Raw genomic sequence first — 26,789 nt, 5'->3', positions numbered from 1 at the left:
TCTGAGAAGCACTCCTTCCCCCCCCCCCCCCCGCCCGCAGTCAGCCTGGCACACAGGGGTCAGGTCCAGTCTGGCTGTGGGAAGCCGGCTGAATCGGGTCAAAGGTGACCTGAGAGTCAGGGCCTGAGACCCATTTCACAGAAGGGAAAAATGAGCCTGAGTTGGGAAGTACATGAGCACGTAACCTGGGACCCACGGTGAGTGAATCTCCAGTGGTCATATGCTCCACGGAGGACGAAATGTGGGGTGGGAGCCTTGGTTTCAAGGTGTGCCCACCTGGAGAAGTGCAGACAGGTGAAGCCAGGGGCTGTGGAGCCCAAGCCTCAGGGCGTAGGGACGAAGTGAGTTACTTTATCCAGGACCTGCCCTGCTCTTCCCCCTTTGTTTCTTGGTAACTCCGGGGACAGGGGCAGGCATGCAGTGCTAACACCCCACTTGTTTCTAAAAAGTCCACCCCCAGCAGCATGGGCGAACCTTGAAAGCATTATGTTAAGTGACAGTGGGCAGACACAAAAGGACAAATTCTTTAGGATTCCACTTACAGGAGGTGCCTAGAATTGGCAGATTCGAGGAGACAGAAAGGAGAGGGGTGGTGATGGGGATAGGGGGAATTGAGGATTAGTGCTCAATGGGGACACAATTTCTGTTTGGGAAAGAAAAGGTTTCTGGAGATGGATGGAAGAAGGAGGGCGGGGTGGAGGAAGGGAGGGAGGGAGGGAGGGAGGGAGGGAGGGAGGGAGGGAGGGAGGAAGGAAGGAAGGAAGGAAGGAAGGAAGGAAGGAAGGAAAGAGGAAGGGAGGTGGGAAGAAAGGAAGGGAAGGGAGGAAGGAAGGAAAGTGGGAGGGAAGGAAGGAAGGGAGGAGGTTGGGAGTGGTGGAGGGAGGCACAGAGAGGAGCCCCAAGCAAGCAGTGCTAGAACTCCCGCCAGCTTCCGCAGCTCTGACATCAGGACTACGTGAGTCCCTAGAAGCCAGCGGTAAAGTTCTCAGAGCAGATCCCCTGGGGAAGCCCACAGCAGGGCTATGCTGGCCTGGTTTCTCCTGAAGGTCTCCCATGTCAAGCCCAAGATCCACGTACTTAGTCCCATTCAGCCAGCTGCACTGGTCAGCACCGAGAGTGCATTAACTCCCTCAGAACGCGGCTGGGGTGCAGCACAGGAGGAGTATCTCCGTGCCCGGCTCGGACGTCCCAGGAGCTCAGAGACCCAGGGGACACCTGAAAGCCCACACCCGCCAAGGGAGACATGGGAGTCCCCGCACATAGCTAAAGGGCAAGCTGTTTTCACCTCCTTCACAGAGGTGATTCGCTCCCCTCTGTGCCACTTCCTAAAGGCTATCTGCAAAGCTCTTCAGTAACCACTGTGCTAGGTAGGCTCCTGCAGCACTGAATTTCTATCTGGTCTCCCAGGGCGTTACCAGTCCAGGGCGGCCAAAGCGAGCACTTAAAAACGTACATAGGGCACGTCACTCCTCCATCTCAAACCCTCCAGCAACTCTCTTCACACTTAGAATCGAGACCAGAGTCTCTACCATGACCTCCAAGTCTTCCAAGACTGGGCCCCTGACTGTCTCCCAGCACCTCTTCTGTCTCCTTTGGCTCCAGCCACCCTGGCTTCCCCACTGTTCCTCAAACTTGCCAAGCACACTACTACCTCAGGGCCTTTGCACCTGTTGTTCCTTCTTTCCCAGACATTATGTGACTTGTTTCCTAAGTCTATGTAGGTTTCTACAGAGAGATCCTCTCTGACCATGCTATCTAAAACCCCCTACCACCCTATCCTCTCTCTCCACTCTATTCTCTTATTTTCCTTCCTGGCATTTTAGCATCGCCAAACAGTTTATCTTTTTCACTGCTCAATCTCCAGGATTCAGAACAATGTCTGGCATGCGAGTGCTGTTCAAAAACTGCTGATGGCTTTAGAAGGCAAGGTGGGGGGCATCTGGGTGGCTCAGTCAGTTAAGCATCCGACTTCAGCTTGGGTCATGATTTTGCAGTTTGTAAGTTCGAGCCCCACATCTGCTTCACTGCTGTCAGCACAGAGCCTGCTTCAGATCCTCTGTCTCCCTCTCTCTGTCTCTCCCCTGCTCATTCTCTCTCTGTAAATAACCTTAAAAAAAAAAAAAAAAAAAGGAAGCTGGTTGGCAGACAAGTGGCGGGAGCTTCTGGGGACTAATGATGTCCTGTTAGTTGGTCTGGAGTCAGTCTACACAGAGTCATCAGCAATACACTTACTTAGTATTTGTACATTTTCTACATATTTGTTACAGCTCAATAAAAAGTGTTGCATTCTTGTTTTTTTTTTTTAAATAAGCTCTGTTGAGTGAATTAATTAGGGATAACTAGACAATGAAATACGTACAACAAAGCTTTTTAAAGGCACATACGGGGACGCCTGGGTGGTTCAGTCGATTAAGTGCCCGACTTCAGCTCAGGTCATGATCAGCACAGAGCCCTCTGTCCCCCGCTCTCTCTGCCCCTACCCCACTTGCACACACACTCTCTCTCTCGAAAATAAATAAACATTTGGGGCTCTTGGGTGGCTCAGTTAAGTGTCTAACTCTTGGTTTTGGCTCAGGTCATGATCTCACGGTTTGTGGGTTCGAGCCCCGCATCGGGCTCCATGCTGACCGTGTGGAGCCTGCTTGGGATTCTGATTCTCTCTGTCTCCCTCTCCTTCTGCCCCTCCCCTGCTTGCACACACTCTCTCTTTCAAAAAAAAAAATAAACTTTAAAAAAAATAATAAACAGACATTAAAAAAAAGTTTAAAGGCACATAAAGTCAATAAGACAGAGCAGACCAAACCAAGTTGAACACAGCGGTCTCTCTCCTCATCCCACATGAAGTCATCTTACTTTTTCTGGAGACTGAGAAGGTAAGGGACAAGTCCTTCAGGACATGGCAGTCACCCGGACTTCAGTGAGGCATCTTACAGGGAATATCTAGGGCCCCTGTGTGCAAACTTGGAGAAGCCTGAGGTTGTAAAACTGTCTCCACTCCCACCCGACCCCCAGGGCGCTCTCTTAAAACTGGCCAGCCACGTCAGTTCGTTTGCATGTTTTGTGCCAGCAGCAGGGGCATCACTGGCAGAGGCCGTAAGTGCACGCTGCCCTCAGGCCAGGGCAGTTCTTCTCACCCGCCGGCCAGTCTGGCTCCCACACAGCAGGCCAACCGCACCCAGGCCTCCCTGCCCAGCCTGCACCTTCCTCGTCTTCCTTCTGTGGCCTTCCGACGTCCGGCCCACTCCCAAAGGGAGCCCTCGCCACCCCTGCCGCCGGTCCAGAGCCCTGTCCCGCAAAGAGCAGCAGCTGCCCTCGGTTCTCCGACGGGCCCAGGCCTTGCTCTCTGCAGACCAACCCGGGAAAAAGGGAACCACTCCAGTCCCAAGTGGTCTGTAAAACTGTGCCAAGGGAAGAAAAAGACAAGGAATGTTGGGGAGAAAAAGACAGAAGACAAATTTTCCTGCCATCCTCAGACTGAAAAGTTCCAGAACATCCCTGCCTCGCCCTCAACCAAAGCACACATGCAAACGAAACCAGAGAAACCGGTGGATCAGCCAGGGGTCTGTGCACCGGGCTCCGTCCTCCTTTGGCTCCCTGTGCCCCGTCACCTCCCTGCCAGCCGTCAAGCTCAGCCCAAGGACAGCAAGTTCTGTGTACTGGCAAAGCAGATGTCGTGACCTTTGCGTTCTGGATGTGACAAACCACAGTGCTCTGTGTAAAGGCCTTCCTGCCACCCAACAGACCTGCAATTATGAGGGAGAGCCGACCAACGGGCACCTTTGTGGCCACTGGAAAGACGACGAGATTTGCCCCACAAACAGGGAACGCTTAGAGAAACATCAGAAAGGAAAGAGCACGTATGGCACTCTGTGTTGGGTGTCTACGGCTGGGTAACAAATTACCCCAAAACTGAGTTGTTTAAAACAATAAACGTTTAGGGGCGCCTGGGTGGCTCAGTCGGTTAAGAGTCTGACTGTGGCTCAGCTCACGATCTCACCGTTCATGAGTTCGAGCCCCACACTGGGCTTTATACTGACAGCATGAAGCCTGCTTGGGATTCTCTTTCCCTCTCTCTCTGCCATGCGTGCATATGAGTGCACGCTAGCTCCCAAAATAGATAAACTTTATAAAAAAATAATCATATGGGCCGCCTGGGTGGCTCAGTCGGTTAAGAGTCTGACTATTGCTCAGGTCATGATCTCACCATTCGGGACTCTGAGCCCCACGTGGAGCCCTGCGCTGACAGCTCGGAGCCTGGAGCCTGCTTCGGATTCTGTATCTCCCTCTCTCTCTCTCTGCCCCTCCCCTACTCATGCTCTGTCTCTCTCTGTCTCTCAAAAATAAATAAATGTTAAAAAAATTAAAAAAAAAAACAATAAACGTTAGTTTCATACTGTCTCTGTGCGTCAAGACCCTAAGAGCGGTTCGGCTGGGTGGTTCGGGCTCCAGATCTCTCGGGAGGTCACTGCCAAGATGCTGACCAGGGCTGCAGTGACATCGGAAGCCCTGACTGGGGCCAGAAGAGCCACTCGTGAGGGAACTGACTCATGGGACCAAGAAGTTAGTGCTGGTTGTGGGCAAGAGGCCTCAGTTCCTCACCACGTCTCCGGACCTCTCCAGAGAGCGGCTGGCCGGTCCTCATGACGTGGTGGCCGGCCTCCCAGAGCAAGAGATCCGCAGGAGAGGACGGCACACGCCACACTGTGCCTTGGCCGGCCATCACGCTCCATCCTTTCCCCAACATCCCTGGGCTACACAGGTCAGCGGGGCTGTGACGGCAGGGGGCCACCGTGGACACTGATAAGTCTAGTCCCAGCCCATGTCCTTTTATCCTCAGGGCAGAGCTGGGAGGCCGGCCTGTCCCTCTTCTTTCCACAGATGTAGAAACTGAAGCTCTGACAGGCACTGTGTCCTGCCCGGGGACCCCAGGGGCCCCCCGCCGGGCAGCGGGGCCTCCAAAAGGAGTCCAAAGCCAGGCTAGTGGGGCCCCGCCACGTCCCCTCATCTCTGTGTTCCCACATTCGCAAAATAAGGTGAATCACGGTGCGGACTTGGCGGGGTCGTTGGGAAGATGAGATGAGATCACGTGAGAGAAGCGTCCAGCGCGGGCCCCGGGGGCAGGGCAACACCCACTAAACATCAGCAGCTGCTCTAATGGCCCACGAGACTCGTGTCTGACTCGAGGCTCCCTGCGGGAACCTGCCGGGACTCTTCCGAGCGGGGAGGACAGGCTGACAGCTCGCTGGGGGGTGTGTGGCTGTAGGCACCCAGGAGGAAGGTTCCCGAGAAGCAGCACAGGGGCAGGCGGCTCACACGGTCACCCCCTCGCTGATGGGGCCGGGCCGCCAGCCACCAGCGGCCTTGCGCAAACAGCAAGGAGCGCCTCCTCACTCGGTCCTGCTCCTCACCTGCCCTGAGGTGCCTGACTTCACGGCAGGATCACCTTCCGCAGCCACTTCATTAGGAGACAGGCTTCCAGAAGCGCCGGAGTGATGCGTGACCCCGGGAACAGCCGCTCAGAGGCAGGACACAGGTGAAACACACGGCCTGAGAGCTGCCTTCTGTCTCTGAGAGAACAGAGGCTTCTCAGCTTTGCCCACTTTGTCCTCACCACCACAGAGGACAGGGAGGTTATCAAGTCCATAAATCTAACTTCTCCACATAGGGGTGGTGGTTCTCGATGCTGATTACCCTTCTCCCGCACAGGCCTGGGTGGGGGTGAGCGGGGGGCAGGGGGGACACAGAGGCCAGCGTCACCATCTGTTTAAGGCCCAAATGCAAGAAGTGCCTGCTGCCAAACAAACATAAGGGGCAGCCCTGCTGATGTATTTTATTTATTTATTTTTTAAGACTTTATTTTTAAGGAATCTCTACACCCAACGCGGGGTTTCAAACTCACAGCCCCGAGATCAAGAGCTGTGTGCTCCACCGACTGAGATGGCCGGGTGCCTCAATTTTAAAAGACGGTGACGTTACAACCCCCAGGCGGGGCCGCCACCCAGAGCCTTCAGCTGTCAGACCCAGGAAGCCTTGCCCCACATCTCCACCAGCCTGCAATTCCTATGAAGACCAGCCCTCCTCCCTGGGCCACCCACTGTGCACAGGGGACTCCGGCCTTGGAGAGTAACAGCTGCCCCGATCCACTCACAAGCCGGGAGAACGCCCTGCACAGAGAAGCCCTCAGCCATCGCCCCCGCCTTGCAGGGCTGATGCGAAGAGTGAAACTTAAAAAGCGCACAAAGCGTCCAGCGGCGCCCGCCTCTGGGAGACGGTCCGGGAGCTGTTTCTCTGCGCCTCCTTGCCCTGCTGCTTAGTTTTGGACCCGGACGTGGCCCTACAGTAAAGCAGTTCGGTGGAGAATTCCTCCAGCCAGTGCTCTGCACTCACACTTGGGGGCGGGTGGAGCAGGCCCCACCTGCTACAGAATCTTCCCTGCGACCCCTGGACCCCTGGCTGTAACCTCCGGAACTCAGAACCAGCCACGGCTCAGGTGTGGCCTGCAAACAGCTGAGAGGTATGGTGCCTTTCAATCCAAGACTCTATTGTTCACAAAGCACAGCCTTAAACAGGAGGATTACTAGTCATCCTGTCTGAAAAGAGGAGACAATTAGAGCAAGATTCAACAACTGCTTAACTGCCCTCCCCTAATCCCTGGGTTGTGATCAATCAGGCAGGCTCTAATCTAGGCTCCTTCTAGATCTGAGCGCAAGGCTCCCTGAGGCAGTAGAGGCCACCTCAAAGCAAGGCCTCGGGACATACACGCTCCAGGGTGCCACCCGTGGGACCCAGGCCTCCTTCAGAGAGACCACCGTCTTGGCTGAGGCAGAGTATCTCCCTGTCTCACACGGAAACAGGAAAGAAAAGTCACCAGGAAACCTGAAAGGGGCACTCTTGCTCCTGGTCTCCTAATTCTTCCCTCTCCCTCCCGGGCGGCTGCTCAGGGAAAGGACACCCTCCACCCTCGGGCGCCCCTCTTGGAAGCCACAGTTTGTGCTGTTCACATTCTCTACTCAGTGTTCCCCCGATCCCCTCGGCAGCTCAGAACTCTGCTTGAGATGGAAAATCACCCTTTAATAATGGCAAAAGGGGGGCGCCTGGGTGGCTCAGTCGGTTGAGTGTCTGACTCTTGATTTTGGCTCAGGTCATGATTCCAGGGTCATGGGATCGAGTTCTCCACTGGCCATGGAGCCTGCTTAAGATCCTCTCTCTCCCTCTCTCTCAGAGTGCCTGAGGGGCTCAGTTAGTTAAACATCTGACTTGATTTCAGCTTGGGTCATGATCTCATGGTTCGTGGGTCTGAGCCCCATGTTGGGCTCTGAACTGACAGGAGCCTGCTTAGGATCCTCTCTCTCTCTCTCTGCCCCTCCCCGGCTCTTTCTCTCAAAATGAATAAATAAACTTAAAAAAAAAAGGATTCTTGGGGTGCTTGGGTAGCTCCGTGGGTAAAGCATCCAACTTCAGCTTGGGTCATGACCTCACAGCTTGTGAGTTCAAGCCCCTCATCGGGCTCTGTGCTAACAGCTCAGAGCCTGGAACCTGTTTCCGATTCTGTGTCCCTCTCTCACTCTGTCCCCTCTCCTGTTTGTGCTCTGTCTCTCTCTCTCTCAAGAATAAATAAAACATTTTTTAAAAATTAAAAAAAAAAAAAAGGGGCGCCTGGGTGGCGCAGTCGGTTAAGCGGCCGACCTCAGCCAGGTCACGATCTCGCGGTCCGTGGGTTCGAGCCCCGCGTGGGGCTCTGGGCTGGTGGCTCGGAGCCTGGAGCCTGTTTCCGATTCTGTGTCTCCCTCTCTCTCTGCCCCTCTCCCGTTCATGCTCTGTCTCTCTCTGTCCCAAAAAATATACAAATGTTGAAACAAAAAAAAAAATTAAAAAAAAAATTAAAAAAAAAAAGGATTCTCTCTCTCTCTCTCTCTCCCCCTCTCCCCCTCTGCCCAGATCCCTTGCTTGCTCTCTTACTCTCTCTCGAAAAATAAAAACCGGGCCGCCTGGGCGGCTCAGTTGGTTAAGCGTCCAGCTCTGGCTCAGGTCATGATCTCATGGTCTGTGGGTTCAAGCCCAGCACCAGGCTCTGTGCTGACAGCTCGGAGCCCAGAGCCTGCTTCAGATTCGGTGTCTCCCTCTCTCTCTGCCCCTCCCGCACTTGCAGTCTGTCTCTATCTCTCAAAAATGAATAAAATTTTTTTAAAAATTAAAAATAAATAAAAATAAAAAATAAAAATGGAAAACCAAAATGTGGTCCATCCATACAATGGGTATTGTTCTGCCATAAAAAAGAATGAAACACTAACACATGCTACAACATGAATAAACTTGGAAATATGACACTCAGGGAAAGAAGCTGGTCACAAAAGGCCACATAGTGTATGATTCCATTATATGAGATGTCCGGAGCAGGCCAACCCATGGAGGCAGAAAACAGATGAATGGCTGCCAGGGGCTGGGGTTCAGGGAGCAACAGGGGGAGGTGTCTAGGAGTGATGAAAATGTCCTAAAACTCATCGTGGCAATGATTACAGACATCCGGGAATATACAGTTCCCCTTGAACAACACAGGGCTTATGGGGCTCCCCCCACCCCGAGTGATTGAGGATCTGTGTATAACTTTTGACTCTCCAGAAACGTAACTACTAACAGCCTACTGTTGACCACAAGACTGACCGATATCACAGTCCATTAACACGTATTTGGTATATGTTCTATCTATTAATAAATAATGTATTCTTACAATAAAGGAAGCCAGTGTAAAAACAAATTACTAAGAAATTCAGAAGAGGAAATACATTTACAGACCTGTCCCAAATCTATTGAAAAAAAATCGACGTATAAGTGGACAGTTCAAACCTGTGATGTTCAAGGGTCAATTGTATTAAAAACCATTGAATTTGCACACTTTAAATGGGTGAATTGTAGGGGATGTGAATTGTATCTCCATAAAGCCGTTATTTAAAATATGCAAAAATGGGGCCCCTGGGTGGCTCAATCGGTTGAGCATCCGACTTCGGCTCAGGTCGTGATCTCATGGTTTGTGAGTTTGAGCCCCGCGTCCTGCTCTCTGCTGACAGCTCAGATCTGCTTTGGATCCTCTGTCCCCCTCTCTGCCCCTTCCCTGCTCGCTCTCTGTCTCTCTCAAAAATAAACATTGAAAAAATATTTAAGAAAGTAAATAAATAAAAATAAAGCATGCAAAAGTCAGACTAGTATTCATTAACAACTGATGGAAGAGGCTCTTAAGTGGAGGCTCGCTCTGCCCCCAGCCTTGCCCCCTGTCCGTCACTCCGCAGCCCCCTCACCAGTGTGACCACAGCTCAGGAGATCATCAGTCCCTCCAGGGCCAGCACTGGGAGGGAAAACAAGGAGACGCGGCTCTCCTCACCCACCCACCCCCGGGAACCGGAGAACAGGCGGCAGTGGTCCTGGCCCTGGGCCGCTCCCAGGTTTTTTAAATGTTTATTTATTTCTGAGAGAGAGAGAGAGAGAGAGAGAGAGGATGAGCGGGGGAGGGAAAGAGAGAGGGAGACACAGAATCCGAAGCAGGCTCCAGGCTCCGAGCTGTCAGCGCAGAGCCTGACACGGGGCTCAAACTTGTGAACCGCAAGATCATGACCTGAGCCGAAGTCGGATGCTTAACTGACTGAGCCACCCAGGTGCCCCTGCTGCTCCCCATCTTTAAAGTCCCCAACCCTGAGACCAAAGGCAACAACACGTCGACCTCCAGCTGGTTTGTGGGCGAACAGGGTCTGACTACAGGTGGCGGTGCCTCTCTCATCTCTGCTAAACCAACAGCAGCCACAGACAGCAGTGGTGACGCCTGATGCCAAGAGGAGTGAAAAGTGTGTATTATTCTGGGGCAGGGGCCAGGCACCCTGGACAAGCCCCCCTCCCCCAACGCCCACCCACCAGCACCAGCTGGGGGACAGTGGCCAGAGAAGACCGGGGTCCACGGTGAGGAATCCGGAGTTCGCAGAGGCAGAGCCGAACCCCGTCGGCACCTGGTCATCTCAAGGACAAAGCCTGCGACCCCGGCCAGAGACTGGGGTCTGAGGCTGCAGCTGGCCCAGTTCAGACGGGGAGGACGTGAAAGCCTGGTCGGGGCGAGTGCACCCCAAAACACTGTCAAACAGGCCAGGTTTCACCCTGCCACATGCGGCGGCTGCCTCTGCCCACATTACAAGCTTTCTGCGGAGCCAGGTGACTTCTTTCAGGAGCGCTTCTCTCATTTCAGCCTTGCCAACCCAGGCCGACCCTACATCCCGAGGGGGCCATCTCAGCTCAGGTGACCCATCAGGGGAACGGAGCTGAGGAGGCACAGGGAAGCCACTGAGGCCTCTCCGAGCACTTCCCTGGGCCTCGCTTCTGCGTCTGTGCCACTGCCATCTCCTTCAAAGGGCAGCTGAAAAGGGCAGGTAAGGCAACCAACGCGCATTAGTTAGCTCGTCTGCCTGGATGCGCTTTCTTCCACCCTCCCTCAAACTAGGAGGTGACATTCCCGTTTTGCAGAGTCTGACTGATAAGGCTCCCAGGGTGACAGCACCTGGCAGAATCCAAATCCAGGTTGTCCCTAAGGCTCAGGACCTCAGCACGGCGCTGGCCTGCCTTCCAGGCCACACGAGCCGGGCACAGACCACCTGCTCTGCTTGGCTCAGGAGGCCTAACAGGAAGCAGGTGGGTGAGGGAGCAGGGTTGAGCCAGGTCCACCAGCAAGGGCTGGATGGCCGCAGGGCAGGGGACAAGGCAAGACAGAGAGGGTCCAGGAGCACCTCTGGGGGTCCCCAAGGGCCAAGCAAGGGCCCTCAGCTTTCCATCTTCCTGGGCCTGCAAGGAAGTGCCTTCCACAGGTGCCAGGACAGACCCGAGAGGGCCCGGTGGGTCTGGGTGCGGCCCTGGGAAAGCCCAGGCTCTTGCTGCTGCGTCCCTTGGGTGTCCCTTCACCCAGCCTCCTCAGGGATCAGTTTCCCTATGATCTTGTGATATAATAAAAAATACATATTTGGTCTTTGCTTCCTTTTCTGGCCTCCGCAGAGCTCCTAAAACTCCTGTGATTTCCTGAATGACAAGTGTCTTCTGTATGCTAATGAGCTGGAGGCTGAGCTCCCCAGAGGAAGCCCCAGTGACCAGCCCCTACCCACCCCTTCCCCCACCCCCAGGAGGGGAGAAGGGGCTAGGGATTGAACTAACCACAGTGACAACGACGTAATCATCTGTGCATAAAAATCCTGAACAAGAGGTTCAGAGAGCCTCCAGGTTGACATCTGGAAGGGTGGCACTCTCCGAATCCACAGGGACAGAAGCTCCTGAGGTGGGGAGCCTTCCGGACCTCACTTTGCATGCCTCTTCATCTGGCTGTTCATCTGTGTCCTTTATCACACCCTTTATAATAAACCACCAAACATCAGCAAACGTTTCCCGAGTTCTGCGAACCATTCTAGCAAATGATCCAACCGGAGGCGGAGAGAGGGGTGTATGGGAAGCCCGCCTTTGTAGCCAGATTGGACAGAAGAGCCGGGAACCCAGGACCCGTCACTTGGGATTGAAAGGCATCTGAAATGGAAGGCAGTTGTGGGACCGAGCCCTTAACCCATGGGGTCTGTGCCAACTGGGGGGCGCTAGTGTAAGAATGGAACGGACACAGAGGACGCACAGCTGGTGTCCACGGAGAACCGGAGAACTGCTTGGCGTGAAGGACCCACACGTTTTGTGTCAGAGGCGTTGCTGAGGAAAGAAACGACTTCCTTCCGGGCCCCATCAGAGAAATGGAGGCCCGGCCTTGCGTGGCCTTTGGGAGCGTCCTGGCTCTGATCTTCTCGGTCCCTGCAGACAGACAGCAGGGCTCCAGAGCAGCGTGGGACCTCTGACTCACATACTCAGAGTCAACATCACACCCTCTCCCCGAAGGCAGGGTCAGGGCCACACAAATCTCTCCTTTCTTCTATCAAAATACACCCGCAGAATCGTAAATACGTGAAAATATTTACATGACCAGATTAACTTCTGGGTCCTGTGGCTCGCTTAAGCAAACATGTTTGTCTTTTTGTCAAACAACACTTTAGAGATACTTCTCTTTTGGGGTGCTAGACTCACTCAGCACTAGGGTAAGGAGGGGAGAGCAGTGGCAGAGGGGGAGAGGATGCTGAGAGCCACACGTTGACATCTCTTTATAGCCAGCTGACTCGGGGTTACAGGGAACCCCAGGTCAAGGGCTGAGACCCTTGGGGGTCAGTGATCTTGGCTCCAGACCCGGGTCACTGGCAGGGGGCCAAGCCTGCTGGACAAAGTCACCCCTCTGGTGACAAGGGGAGCCGACGGTGGCTTCACGCCGGGCATCTGCGGACCACAGCTCAGCACTGCCATCTTGAGAAATCCCGCTTTCTCGGGCGTGCACCCACACGCGTACGTCCCGGTTTTACAGGCTCAGTTAAAAACAAAAAAAAATCTTTCAGGTATGCACTCGACAAAGCAAGATATCGGGACGCTGCCATCAGCCTGCCCCCTCCTCCCCCCGCCTCCGACCTGTCATCCACATGAAGCCAGATGAAGCCCTTTTCTGATACCCACATCAGAGCCTGACATTCCCGGGATAAAAGCCCCTCCACGCTCCCCTCAGCTCTCAAGAGGACATCCACGCTCCTTAAGCAGCACACGACCACCCACACACCTGGCTCCTTCCCTCCACCCTGCGTGGCCTCCCAGCACACCCCCTAACCAGACTCACAGTGGGACCCACCGTGCCTCCATGCCTTTGCGTAGGCTGTTCCTTCTGCAGGGAAGGCCCTCCCCGCTTATGCCGACCGCACCTCAGCTGTGGGGTGAACTTGGCATTGCATGGGGTGAATGCAAGTACCAGCACCCGAGACCGTCCTCCCTGGGCTCCCTGCCCCATCCCCACAGGCGTGTAGCACCATCACCACCATGGGCAGACCCTGTCCCGTCCAGTGTCCAATGAGCTCCTGAGAGTGGGGGTTCATCAGACAGTTCATCTCAGCTCCCTGCCCACACTCGGGGTTAAAGCCACCAGCTCTAGGATCTCCAGGATAACCGTGGGGCAGGGGCATAGCCCCTCCTCCTCTGCAGGCCTGGCCACACCCCCACGCAGCAGCTGCCCACTCCCCATGTGCAGGCAGCAAGCACGCGGGCAGGGTCTATGCAGGCAGTGTTACCAAGTGTGACTTCTTCCCCGCACCGGCTCTTCTCGCACACTGCAGCTCTCGGCCTTTGTTGGCCAAGGCCACAGGGGGCGAGCAGGCTCACGGGAAGACGCTTCCCTGGCTCGGTGATTGCACAGAAACAATATTTTATTCACGGGGAGCTCACAGGATTCTAGCCAGCTTACCGACTACTCTCCTCGTCCATGAGAAGTAGCTCTCGGGCACGCGTCCTGTTCCTCACTCTACGCTAGCCCCAGCTACCTGCTCCCGCCCAGGAGGAGGCAGTGGGGAAATGGGCAGGAAGGAAGACAAGAGAGAGGAAGGGAAAGGTCCAGGGAGCGACTGGACCCCTCCCCTGCAACGCCAGCCTAAACAAGGGTCACTCCCTCGACTGAGCGGTGAGGACAGGGGAAGCAGAAGATAAACAAAGCTGTGCTCTTGTCAGGAGGGTGGATCCAGGCAGGGAGGAAGCAGAAGAGGAGACAGGCATGAGGCTTGAGAAAGCCACGTTGCCGCCCGGGGTCCCAGAACCACCTAAGGCCCAGCCCTTGTCTGCGGGCAGCCCTGCAACAGGAACCAGGCCTTGGGGAGACTGAGCTGAGGAGAGGAGCTGAACCAGACCACGGTTCTTAGCACAACATCCTGTCCCTCCGCGTAGCTGTCCCTAGGACTCCCGCGGGGGCCACTGGCCATTCCCCTTTGCAAGCTACTCTAAGGAGCGCTACGGGGGAGCGACTCCCAGCAACCAGCCCATCTGCACGAGGTCCCGACACACCTGCATCCTCCCCTCTCCCTCCTCTGCCCCCCGGGGCCCCCAGGCACACGTGGGCTTCGGGACGGAGTCGGCAAGGAAATCTGTCTTTCCACACACGGCTGGTGGCGGCGTGGCTGGGGGGGTGTTCTAGCAGACTTATTTATAGCCAAGTACCCCGTCCGCACACTCTCCAGTACTGCCTGCCTGCTTGCCTGCCACTGGGGCTTTTCAATCCGTGTCTATATTTATCCCCCGAAGCCGTTGGGATAATGGTGAAGCCAGAAATAGCCTTGAAGACATTCACGTGAAGATGATGGGCAGGTCCCCAGCTCCCAGGCTGACCTCACCCCCCGCATCTGCTGCTTGGCAGTGGGTAACAGGGAACAGCTGGATGGGCCGGCAAGGCAGCTGAAGCCAGATGGGAACAACATAATCCCTCTTTCCCTGCCGGCCACGGCCCTCTGTGCAGGGGGTGCGGTGGACGAGTACGGAACAATACATCTCAGCTGCCGGGCTACAGGGAGACCAAAAGTGACGTGATCTCCTGATGGACGTCAGCGTGTTAATCAGCTCAGAGACAGAACGGAGACTCAAAGGGAGCGGGCAGGAGGGCTCTGCAGGTTCCCGGACACGCGCTCACAAAAAAGCAGGTCACCCATGCACCAAGGTTGCAGGGACACGCCCTCCCGCCTCGCCCCCTCCCACCTGGACACAGGCGCTCAGCTCACAGTGGAAGTATGTGCACGGTCTCCAGCTTACCCAGCCACTTTCCACCTCCTGGTAGGGAGGACAGTTCGGAGACGGCCTGGCTGGGCAGGGAAGAAGAGCAGGCACCTTAGGGGAACCGGTGGGCTTTTCCTGGTCCTTAGTTTCAGCATCCTGGAATAAGTCACCTTCTGGGATAGGGGACAGGCACTCATTTGAGCACCTGATGTATTAATAGAGAAAGGAACAGAGTGCAGCTGGAATAGAGAGAAGGCACCAGCTGATAGCCTGATGGGGAAGATTTCATAGAAGAGGGGGCATTTTGGTTGGGCTTTGAAGGATGCACAGGAGTTCACCAGGAGAGAAGGGGGAAAGGCACAGGGAGTATCATGAGCCAATGATTTAGTACTCAAAGTGCATGGTCTGACTGGGGAATGGCAGTGGTAGGAGTGCAGGGTCAAGGGTGGTGAGATGGAGTCAGACTAAGAAGGGCTGGGCCCCATCACAGATCTCAGGAGCAGAGGCTTTGAGCAAATGGGATTGAGGAGACTCACTCAGCATCCTTGTGGCCTGGGTGGGGCGTTCTCTGACAGGGCCTCTGGGCTGGTCCCTGACACCTCCACCCAGTATGGATCTTTAGCCCCTGGGAGACCTACCCTCTCCCTCCTTCCCAGTAGGAGCCCTCGCCCATTCTGGCCCAACTCTCCATGTCTGTCAGTATTTTTTTAAATGTGGGGGTGGGGCCTGGGTGGCTCAGTCAGTTAAGTGTCCAACTTCGGCTCAGGTCATGATCTCGAGGTGGGTGAGTTCAAGCCCCGAGTTGCGCTCTGTGCTGACAGCTCAGTGCCTGGAGCCTGCTTGGATTCTGTGTCTCCCTCTCTGCCCCTCCCCCACTTGTTCTTGTTCTCTCTCTCTCTCTCTCAAAAATAAACATTAAAAAAGGTTTTTTTTTAATGTGCACTGTAAAATGGGACAGCTGCTTTGGAAAAGCCTGCAGCTCCTCAAAATGTTAAAGATTGAGTTACCATATGACCCAGCAATTCCGCTCCCCAGTACATATTCAGGAGGAATGAAACAGAAGTCCACACAAACGCTTGTACATGAATGTTCACAGCAGCGTTATTTGTAACAGCCAAAAATAGAAGCGAAGCACGGATAAATCCTGAAAGATGATGCTGAGTGAAAGAAGCTGGTCACTCAAGGCCAAATAGTGTACGATCCCATTACACGAAATGTCCCGAACAGGCAAATCCATAGGGACAGAAAGCAGATTAGTGGCTGCCAGGGGGTGGGGGAAGGGGAGTGACAGCAAAGGAGTACGGGTTTCTCTTTGGGGTGATAAAAATGTTCCAGAAACCTCTGATGGTTGCGTAAGTCTGCGAATATATGAAATACTGTTGAACTGTACACTTTAAATGGGGGAATTGTATGCTCCATAAATTATATTTCGGTCCAGCTGCTTGCTAAAAAATCACCAAGCAGTACAAAACCAGAAGCGTACAAGCCCAGCATGCTCGGGGAGACAGAGCAGGGGGAGTCCCTCCTGCCTAGGGCGGGGGGAAGGCTGGGCAGGCTTGGTGGCCACACTGTGGCATTCCGCTGGCTGTTCACGTCTCCAGCCAGGCCTGTCCCCAGCTTCCTGTGTCATACACAGAGCTTAGGAGCTGGCACAGCATGGGCCATTCTTGTGTAAAAGAGGGGACTCAGGCCGTCTCATCTGGGGCAGGTGCATCCTTAAACACCCTCCTTCACACTCTGCCTCCACAGCTCCAAGGGTCCCCAGCCCCAGGAGCCTTTCCTGACCTCACAGACAGAAGGAGCCATTCGCTCATGTGCTCCGAGCCCCACACAGATCTGGATCAGAGAGCGCTGCCAACTAGGGGCACAGCTACCGGTCCCTAGGCAGCTGTAAGCCCTGGGATCTACAGTCAACTCTGCTTGTTTGTGTTAGGCAAGGAACTTGTGTGTATTAAGCACCTACTAAGTGCCAGGCACCACGTGAGATGCTCTACACTGGCTTTCTCGTTTGCTTTCTTTCCTCCCGTCAGTCCTTTCAAATCTAGGCCATCTTTGTGAGATGCTTTAGTGGTCGAAGAAAACGTGTCCCTGACCTCAGATATCCTTGTGGCAGGAGTAGAGCACGGGTCACGGGATGGGCTGGCCCTGGGGCAACTCATGCTGTAAGAGATGTCCCTCCTGCTGAGATGCCGTCTTATCTCATCCTCGCCCACTTGGTTCCACTTAATAAATTCATTCACAGCAAAGCACCAGGGAGTGAGTGCACCATATTTCCCAAGAGTATCTGTAACTTGAAAAGGGGGCATTTTGGTTGGGCTTTGAAGGATGCACAGGAGTTTACCAGACGGAGAAGGGGGAAAGGCACAGGAAACAGCACGAGTTGATGGCTTTAGTACTCAAAGTGCATGGCCTAGAAGGGCAAAGCTCATCTAGAGGGAAGAGGGGAGGCATGGTTCTCCCCCGTCAAAGCACAACTTGGATTTATTTTTACCTCTGGCACATAGCACAGCTCAGGCACACAGAAGGTATTTAATACATGTGAGATAAATGACGGCCCAACCTAAGGCCATGCCTCCCATCTGGGAACCCACCTCCCAGAACGCTGCTCGATGAGAACAAGCCGACAAACCCCCTTTTCTCAGGGAGACTGAGCCCAGAGGGGAGGCGTGAATCCTGAAACCCACTACCGATCTGTGGGCACAGCACCCAACTCAGTTGTCCTAGACAAGGGGTCTACACGTGAGAAGCACCGCAGGAATGAAATCCCCTGTCAAGCCATGTCAGCCCAGGGCAGACAGGCCCAGAGACAGGCTGCAGCCCACAGTAGGGAAGGAAGGGACTCAACAGCTTGTGCCTGGTTTCCTTGCTGTCCTCGCACCTCCTCTGGCCTCTGAGGATGACGCCAACAGAAGGACAGAGGCTGGCTGGACACCCAGCCCACTGGGGCTCACGCCTCTCTTCAGCACGTGGCCGATCTCCCACTTCCAGGCACCACACTCTTGTTACCCGTGGTCACAGGGCACTAACCAGAGCACAGGGCAATGAGAACCGTTTCTGGAGACAGCTGAAAATCAATCAATGGAAGCAATTTCCAAGCTGTCATTCCTCGATGGTACATTTATTGTGATGGGGACAGGTCAAGTTAAAAGGCCGAAAGAAAAATCAAACTGGGTTTCCCTCCTTTGGCCTGTAGTTTCAACTTCACCAAAGAGAGCCAAAGCAAAATCTGTCTTTACCTTCATGCTGGGGAGTCTAAAGACAACGCCCAGACCCCCCTGTGCAGAGCCAGGAACTTCACAGGCCTTGTTCTGCATCGCGAAGGTCACAAGTGACTTAAAGTTCATCATTAGAGCAGGCTCGCAAGCTAAAAATAAGTCACCAGCCCTATTCACAGAGAGGCACACAGGAAGTCCCAGCGATGAAATTCAAGGTTGCCTCCCAGGGAGTGTAATCAAGTTCAGGGTGCCACTGGGTCGTCACAGTTTAAGTGAAACCTGTTCTAGGTGACACAGCTGTAGGGCATTGAGATCCCAGCCCCCACCGACCCTCGTTGCCCCCTCTGTTACAAGAGATGGACTGTGGATTTAGCCTGACCCCCTTGGTGTACCGACGGCCTCTGGCTTGTGTTCTCTGGGGTGTCTGGAGATTGAAGAATCTGCTCAGTGCCCGGCCTGACCGTGGATAGAAATCCCCCCAGTGTGGACAGCTTGCCACTGTCCCAGGGGCACGTGGGTTCACCTGTCTGTCTCCCCTGAACTGTTAGCTCCTCGAGAGCAAGCACATCTTATCTCTGGCCTGGCACTTGGAAGAAGCTCAATAAAGTGTTAATAAAATGCACGGGAGCACCAACTGATCTGCCCCAGAGCTCAGACATGGCCAACCAACTCAGACCTCTGTCCGACCAAGTCAAAACACCATCCCAGAGAGAGCTGTTCAAGGCCCAGAGCACCCAGAACTCTCAGCTTTCAGAGCCCTGAATTCCTGCCCGCCGGTGCAGTCTGCCAGGACCCCACACTCAGCAGCAGGGTTCGCAGCCAGTCCTTCCCTGAGCCCTCAAACCCCTGCACGTCCCCCGCCCAGAGCTGTCCATCAGTTCAGCTACAAAAACACTGGACTTGGGGCTGGAAGCCTGAGTCTTGGCTCTGCCACTAACCAGCTTGCATTGTGACTTTGGGCAGTGACTTCCTTCACCGGTCCTCAGTTTCCCCAGAGGTTAAGCAAAAAAAAAGCTGACCTCCTGAGTCCTTCCAAGTCTGTGAGAACCTGTTTCCTGAAAGTCCACACCACAGGGCTTGCCTGGTTCCCTCAGAGATTCCTTGAGGCCCTACCTTTAAGACATGCCTGGAGCCCGAGTCCCTCACTACCTCCATCGCAGCCCCTCTGGTCCAGGGCCTGCCACCTCGGGCCCTTGTAACAGTCTCCCCGTTGGCCTCCCCTCTTCCTCCCTCCACCCCATCCAGTCCATTCCCAGCACAATAGCCAGAAACCATCCTTTTAAAGCTCAGTGGGAGCCTGGCCCTCCTGGGCACAAACTCCTCAGCAGCACCATATCTAGCTCAAAGTCAAAGTCTCAATAAGACCTCCAAAGACCTGCTGCATGTGGGCTTTCATTTCTTCTCCAGCCCCTTCCCCTCCCTCCTTCTCTCCAGTTTCAAGAACATCCCGGACAAGCTCCTGCCTCAGGGCCTTTGGACAGGCTGTCTCCTCTGCCTGGATGCTCCTCCTCCAGATAACCTCTTGGCTTTTTCTCCTTCGCCGCCTTTAGGCCTTTGCTTAACTGTCCTGAGAAGCCTTGTCATTCATTTAGCATTAATTTAGCATTGATCCCCATCTGTCAGTCTTACATAGTTTACTGCATTATTTGTTTACTGTATGTATACCCACACTAGACTATAAGCCCAGGAGGGCCAGCATTTTAAATGTTTTATTATTCCTTTATACCCAGCTCTCAGAATCGTGGGTACTCACTAAATATTGAATGAACATATGACTACAATGCATTGGATGAATACATTTCGATCATCTGCAGGTTCCATCGTGCTGTTAAAATGAACAGTCTGGGGCCACACAACCTCCAGCTTGAATGGCATCATCTCAGGAGTCCCTCTGAGAATCCCAAGCTCTGGACACTGTCTCCAGGAATCAAAGTGATTGTTCCAGGCAGGTCTGCGGCTCAGGAAACGTGGGGAGGAACAAAGCACGGAAATGACCCAGAGAACACTGACTGGACCTGGTCCCGGTGGGTCTGAGGGTCAGTTCATAAGCAAGTGCTCCCAGATGCCTCCTTATAAACATGGTGTCTGTCAGTGCACGACCACGTGGGGAAGAGCAAGAAACTCAAGCAGTGGGCCCATCCTCAAAACCGAGTGGAGTCAGAGATGGGGAAAGAGGGAACAGAAGGCAGCCAGAAGGGGGGTGCCGCCAGTGCCGAGAGCCCGCGGGCAGAACTCCGGGGGAGCCCCGGCCGGGACCACGGAGGCTGAGACAGGGCCACAGCCTGGCCTCACGCGGCCTGAGGGAGGCTGAGCCGGCTTCTCACCCTGGCTCTGCCGACCCTGGAGTGTGAGAGCCGAGTGCACTGCAGCCTGGCTCTCTGAGAGCCACGGTGCCCCTGTGCAAACCTCCCCAGGTGACCAGGAGCAGGGACCCGACACGCAGCCGGAGGAACGCATTTCTGCCACGTGGATGAAAACAAAGTGTGCTCTCGGGAAGACGCGCACCACCCAGTCAGCGGGCAAAGCCAGGGAATGGCTTCCCAGAGGCCCCTGAGCTGAGGAAGAGCAGAGAGGCCGTAGGTGGGCAGGGAGGCTCCTGCGATCTCTCTGCTGAAAGCCCCTCCACGTTCCGGCCCAGGTCCCGGGCAGGGCTGGCTGCGTGTCAAGGGACCACAAAAGAAAAAGAAATATGGCGGAGGGAAGTCAGGAGGGGACAGGAGGGGGACTCAGATCTCACCCAGTTCTCTCCCAAGCACTGTGGGGGGACAGCAAAGGAACACGGGAAGCGGGAAGCATCCTTGCTCTAGGACACAACACGGCGTCCCACGGCCCTGCCTCCTGACCTCGAGCTCCTGCCTCTCTGTGCCCAGGCGAGCTGGCTGCAGCCACGGATCGTCACCGACCTCAACCCTGAGGGGACAGCCGCTAGGGTGGCTCCGGGCAGGGTTAAGCTTCTGCAGGTGAAGGAGAAGAGCCCCTACCCTGCCTGCGGTCTGTGTCCTGGGCTACAGGGAGGCTGGGAGGCCAGCACGGGTGGCAGGGACAAAACATGTGTGTCAGTGCTGCTGTGGGCCGAGGTCCTGCTGGTGACATCCGCTCTCTTCCTCCTCAGGAGACAGTGACCTTGCTGAGGCCTCACAGAGACAATGGCAGGAAGCGCCCCTCCCTGCGAGTGTGGGGAGTCAGGAAGGAAGTGAGGACCCTGAACCTGTGCCTGCGGACCCTCCCCCACCCCAGGCCCCCCACCCGAGGAGGTTAAGGTCAAATGCTAGAAGCTCGGCCCACGGGCTCAGCTCATGGCAAACGTCTTCAGCTTTGCCCCGGTTGGGTTGGGTGGGTGCCTGAGGGCAGATGCTGTCCCCCAGCTGGGACACCCCCCTCCCCCTGCCTCTTTCAGGCAAACCCTCTCCGTGGACGGCCCTGCATCCAAGTCAAGCAGATGAAGAACACAGGCAGGCTGAGCGGAGAAAACAACTCCAGCAGCCCCCTGCCCTGCACCCACCCCACCCCCACCTTCTGGAAGGAAGGGCTCCTGTTCCTTTGGAGCAAGAGCTCCTCTAAAAATAGACCCTGTTCCTTAAGCCCTTTCCTTCTTCACCCCACTGTGGGGATGAGGAGGGGATTTCACATTCTCAGCCACTGGGGAAGGGCTGCCTGCCGATACCCATCACCCCCCCACACACTCCTGCCAGCCAGGGCCCAGGGGTCCTGACGCCTGTCAGGGCCACAAACTCCCAGGGGGAGTTCAGAGGTGGGTAGGGGCAACCATGATCTTCCCCTGTGCAAAGAGCAGAGGAGAGACCGTAGGGCAGGGAGTGTTCCTGAAGCACAAGAGCCTAACTCCACGCGGGCAGGACTCCCATCTCTCTGTTCACGGCTGTGCGCCCAATACCTAGAACAGCACCTGGTCTATGTGGATCAAGGACGCAATAACTATTCACAGGATGAACGAATGAAGCACAGGAATCCTTGAGAACTCTTGGGGTTAAGTGGGTCTCCCCTCCCAGATCAGGTGGCCACAAGGCCACCATCTCTGAAACCACGTACGTGGGGAATGCAGTTGTAAGGAAGGAAAAAGAACTGCCTTCTGGTAGAAAAGGAAACAGGAAGCAAAAAAGCTGTCATCAGAGCTCAGGCCTCACAGGCAGAGAAGGGCTCGCCAGGGCCCCGCAGGCCAGCAGGACACAGCAGGATGATGAGCGACCTTGGGGAGGCTCAGGGTCAGGCCTGCGTTCCCCTGCCAGCCCTCCCCCAAACCCACCCTGGCAGCTGAGATTCCGAGACTCTCACACAGTGAATTAACACAAGACGACAAAACAAAAATACAACAGAGCACTCTCCCTTCTTAGCACTTGGAGGACTTTTTACAGCAACTGGAAAGAATGAGCAGTTACAGAGAAAACAGCCTGCGGTGCCAACATGGAAACCCAGGAGTGAGGGGGACACAGCTGAGGCCTTGTCTGCCCTGCCCTGTTCCGCCGCGAGGAGCAGAGGCCCAGGGGAGGCAAGGGACTGACGTGGAGCCAGACCGCAAGGAAGGGCACAGTCTGAACCCCATCTTTTGGGGAAGTCATGCCGTATTTGGAAAACCATGTCATGTGCTTCAGGGCCTAGACTTGGGGTCCAATCCCAAGCCCACCACTGACTTGCTAGGTGACCCTGAGCCAGACACTTGCCATCTCTGAGCCTCAGCTTCCTCGTGGAAAACGGGGTCATAATGGACCCTGTGTGCTTAGCAGGGCCAGTGTGTTCACAGCGTGTTTAGCTGAATAGCGTCCAGCGAGAAGTGTTTGTTGGAGTTTAGAACAAGAAAAGGCAACACCACTTTACCTGCTCTACCCACCGAAGGCCTTGGCAGGACAAAAAGGGGACGGACAGAGGCCTGTGCCAGAGACCCGGGGACAGGAAACGGAATTGGATGGACAAGAAGCCCAGGAGGATCCAGGGCAGAAGGAGAGAAAGAACTAAGCACAGGGAGACTCCACCCCTAGTCCTGGGGCTACCACTGACTCCAGAGAGGACCTCAGACACGCCACAGCCCCTGCTCGGTTTCTCATCTAGGCAAATGTCTACGTGAAAACACACACAAGGTTTTTCCCATGTCGCCAATCACAGCTTATGGGAAACGCCCAGCCCCTGCCCTCTGCCAAGGCCGAGGAATCCTGAAACTCCTGTCCTGCCGTATTTCCTGGGGGTGGGGAGCCCAGGCTGGGCCAGGGGGTCCAAGAGAAGAGAAGAGAAGTCCCTCAGGGTGCCCTGTACAGTGGAGAGTCACAAGGGCCACCAGAGGGGGGTTGTATCATATCTGGCAACTAAAGGAACCACAGACAGAACATCAGTCCTACCTACTTAGTGAGCAATCAATATTTGCAAGAAGCAGGATCGATTAATACAATCTACCCCATTAATCAGATAAAGTCAGATGTTTAAGAAAGAGGAAATAGCAAGCGAGCCCCAGCTCCCCCAAACTCCAAAGCCAGTGGGCGGTCCTTACCTGTGGGTCTGCGTCAGAAGGCTCCCTCGACGTCCTGCTGCAGGAGGAGGGACGATTCACTAGGCACACGGAAGGGTGTCGGGGACCAGGAAGCAAGAGTCAGCATCCTGCAGGGAGAAGCCCAGTCGGGGAGGAGGTGAGGCGCCTGGGAAACTCACCAGGAAACCCACAGGGCCTGGCCTCATCCTGAGCAACGCCAAAGACCAGAAATTTAGCTGTGCCTAGGGGACAGGACAGGGGACGCTGGGCTGAAGGAGTCTTCTCTCGACAAAGGGGCCCAGTCCTTTCAATCACGGAGGCTGATGCACCCAGCACTGCCCAGAGCTCCCTCTGCTTAGGGAGACACTCAGAACCCCACACCCCCCTGCACACACTCGAGCTTTCTTATCTCAGAAGCCCGGCTCAGAGCTCTCGGCATCAAACCTGAGATTCCTCACCTATCAAATTTTGGGACTGCAGGACCCCAGGCTGCAGAGGGGAGGCAAGTGGAAGAAAGGGGGGAACGGCAGCCTGGGCTTCTTGGCCACCAGCCTCGAGCATCCTGGTGCCCGGGGCGGGGTCACGAGCAGCGTCATGGGGTGATGCAGATAATTCTCTCCTTCCCATCAAGTCCCTGCAGTTGGGCGGTGTGTAACTGGAGACCCACCTCTGCCAGATATCCAAAGGCCAGAGATGAGCACTGACAACAAAACGGAAAAGGTGGAGAAATGGATTTCGGGGGAGTCCCGGGTACAATCAGACTACGAGACATCAGAAAATCCACAGGCACTGCTAAAGCCGCCACCCAACCCGGGGCTCCCGCCGTGGCCCCACACCTGCAGCTCGACCTCAACATATCCTTGTTTGTCTGACACGCCTGCTAGACCCCATACCGAGCCCAGGAAGTGGGCAGCAGCCGGGAGGCCTTCCCCTGACCATGACTGGAAGGCAGCCTCCCCACCCCACCCCCTGCATGGGCCGTAGAAGCCATGGTTCTTCAGGAACCAATCCCCCCAGGTCCGGAATAACCTCACGCCAAGGGCTGAGGCCAGGCGCTGGCGGCTCTGGGGTCACCAGCCTGTGCCCGCAAGGAGCTAGTATCCTCGACAAAGGTAAAGGTAAAGGTAAAGTAAGGGGCATTTTGTGGTGGCTCGGGACAGCAGAAGCGATAAACTGCCGAATGAGGGCACAGGCGGTAAGAGTTCAGAGGAGGGAGAGAATCTAACTGGGGACAGCACAGCAGTGGGAGGTGTGGCTGCAAGCAGCGGAGACCAGCTTTTCACACGCCCACCCGAAGCGGTGCGGGCCCACACTCCCGGAGGAGGCTCGGCCAACTCTGAAAAGTCCTCTTTGGGCTGGGCCTGCAGGGGTGAGCCTCCATCTTGGCCCTGCACCTGCCGCTCCTGTCCATGGCCGCACATACACCCCCATATGCACGCCGGATCCCGAACGAACAACACATCTCAGGGTTCCCAGGTTCCGGGCCCTCCAGCTTCTCTCCTCTCCATTGCACCAAATTCCACAGCTCACCGCACACACGCCCTGCCTCCATGTGGTCTCTCCGTTCTGTTTCTTAGCGGCCATCACAAAACCTCCAAACTCACCCCGTGTGAGGTCAGCCGTGAGCCTCAGAGGTAAGGAAGCCCACTGAGAGGGCAGAAGTTTGCCATAGCAACACAACAGTCAATGGCAAGCCAGATTTTGGAGGCTGGCCCCCCTCCACGCCACCGTGACGCCTCTTGTGGGTGAGAAGGTCAGCTGTGACTCACAGCCAGCAGAATGAGACCGGCAGGGGCTGCGAGAGAGAAGCGGAGGCTCCTTACAGAGAGGTGCACCGCGGGGAGATCATTTTTCTGACTCAAAAAAAGAGAAAGCATTTGAAGTCCAAAAAGTGAATGCAGGATCAGTCTAAGGAGCCGGTCAGCTCCTTGGGGGAACCTCTAGGGGTGGGTGGCGGGAGGCAGGAAAACATCACGGGGATTAAATAGAAGATGCTGCTGGGTGACTCAGGTCTCCTCCCATGACCCCTCGCACAAAAGGCAAAAAGCAAATCAGCCCACTCCCTTTGGGAAGATGAGAAGTCAAAGTAAAACACAAGCCTCGTGGCTGAGAGCTGTCGCGTGCATGGTCCGTGCACACCTGTGGCTGTGGTCCCAGGGAGGCGGGGTTCCGGAACCCATTAATATGCTGGTGGTGAGTTGCTGATTATCAGGAAGAAAAAGAAAACGTTCTGTGCCTTTAAAGTTTTTCTCCCCGGGTTTACTGAGATACAACTGACAAAACGGTGATATATTTAAAGTGAACGAGGATGGGCGCCTGGGTGGCTCAGTCGGTTAAACGTCTGACTTCAGCTCAGGTCATGATATCACGGTTTGTGAGTTGGAGCCCCGTGTCGGGCTCTGTGCTGACAGCTCAGAGCCTGGAGCCTGCTTCCGATTCTGTGTCTCCCTCTGTCTCTGCTCCTCCCCTGCTTATGCTGTCTCTCTCGCTCTTTCTCTCTCTCTCTCAATAAATAAACATTAAAAAAATTTTTTTAAGTGTACGAGGTGATGTTTGACATACTGCAGAGGATTCCTCCCCATGGAGTTAATTCACACATCCATCCCCTCCCACAGCAACCCTTTTTGGGGGCGGGTGTGGGGAGAACATTCTATCCTCTTAGCAAACTTCAATCATACGATACAGTATAATCAACTACACTCATCACCTTACAGACTAGATCTTCTCCTTCACAGAGCAAATCTAAATCTTCAGGGAGCACCTGGGTGGCTCAGTGGGTTAAGCATCCGACTCCTGATTTCAGCTCAGGTCATGATCTCACTGTTTGTGGGTTCGAGTCCCGTGTCAGGCTCTGAGCTGACAGTGCAGAGCCCGCTAGGGATTCTCTCTCCCTCCCTCCCTCTCTCTCTCTCTCTCTCTCTCTCTCTCTCTTCTTCCCTCTGCCCCTCGTCCACTTGCTCTCTGTCTCTCTCAAAATAAATAAATAAAGGTAAAAAACAAGATTTAAATCTTCAATATACCTCCTGAGTAATTTGAAAAATGGCAAGGGAAAAAAAAATAATAATAAAACCCACCTTTTGGAGGAGTCAGAACCGCTTTCCTGAAAATTTTTCAGATCCCTGCCTGATTTTGGTCAGTGGACGTGAATTAGTAAGTGAATCTGTTTCTCTACCCAACTTCTATTAATAGGCTATCAGTCTCTCCTCATCCCACTAAATAAATGTCAAACAAACACTTAAAGAATACCGGTTTGCTGGGGTGCCAAATTACGAGCTTGCCCAGACGTCTGCGTGTCTCAGGCTGGCCCTGGTTGGAAGCATAAGTTCCAAACGAGTGGGTGGTAGAACTGAAGTTAAACACTGTGGTTTCCATCCCCCGTTGACATGGAGACCGTGAAGCAGGCGGCGAAAAACGTGCAGACGCGGACAGATGCAAATGGCAGTGGGGCCGCGGCACGCCACACAGGTCGCTGGCACACG

At 54.8% G+C, this 26,789-nt stretch overlaps 1 protein-coding gene across 14 annotated transcripts in view; it reads right to left on the bottom strand.

Annotated features, from left to right (window-relative positions):
* The window catches only part of PITPNM2 (phosphatidylinositol transfer protein membrane associated 2), a 145,822-nt gene that overhangs the window by 88,367 nt on the left and 30,666 nt on the right, over window positions 1–26,789 (bottom strand). For 11 of the 14 annotated variants that reach the window (XM_086681526.1, XM_086681534.1, XM_086681535.1 and 8 more), the window contains exon 2: window positions 23,332–23,438. The exons of 1 other annotated variant lie outside the window; for it this stretch is intronic. The gene's annotated coding sequence lies outside the window, so the exon portion shown is untranslated. Of the gene's footprint in view, window positions 1–13,330; window positions 13,805–23,331; window positions 23,439–23,768; window positions 24,011–26,789 lie in introns of those variants that run through there. 2 more of the 14 variants (XM_086681528.1, XM_086681529.1) reach the window with 2 other exon arrangements.

This window comes from Puma concolor, chromosome D3 (genome assembly GCF_028749965.1).
Source record: "Puma concolor isolate L17-30 chromosome D3, mPumCon1.1.hap2, whole genome shotgun sequence".
Taxonomy (NCBI): domain Eukaryota; kingdom Metazoa; phylum Chordata; class Mammalia; order Carnivora; family Felidae; genus Puma; species Puma concolor.
This window is presented reverse-complemented; position numbering and strand designations above follow the sequence as displayed.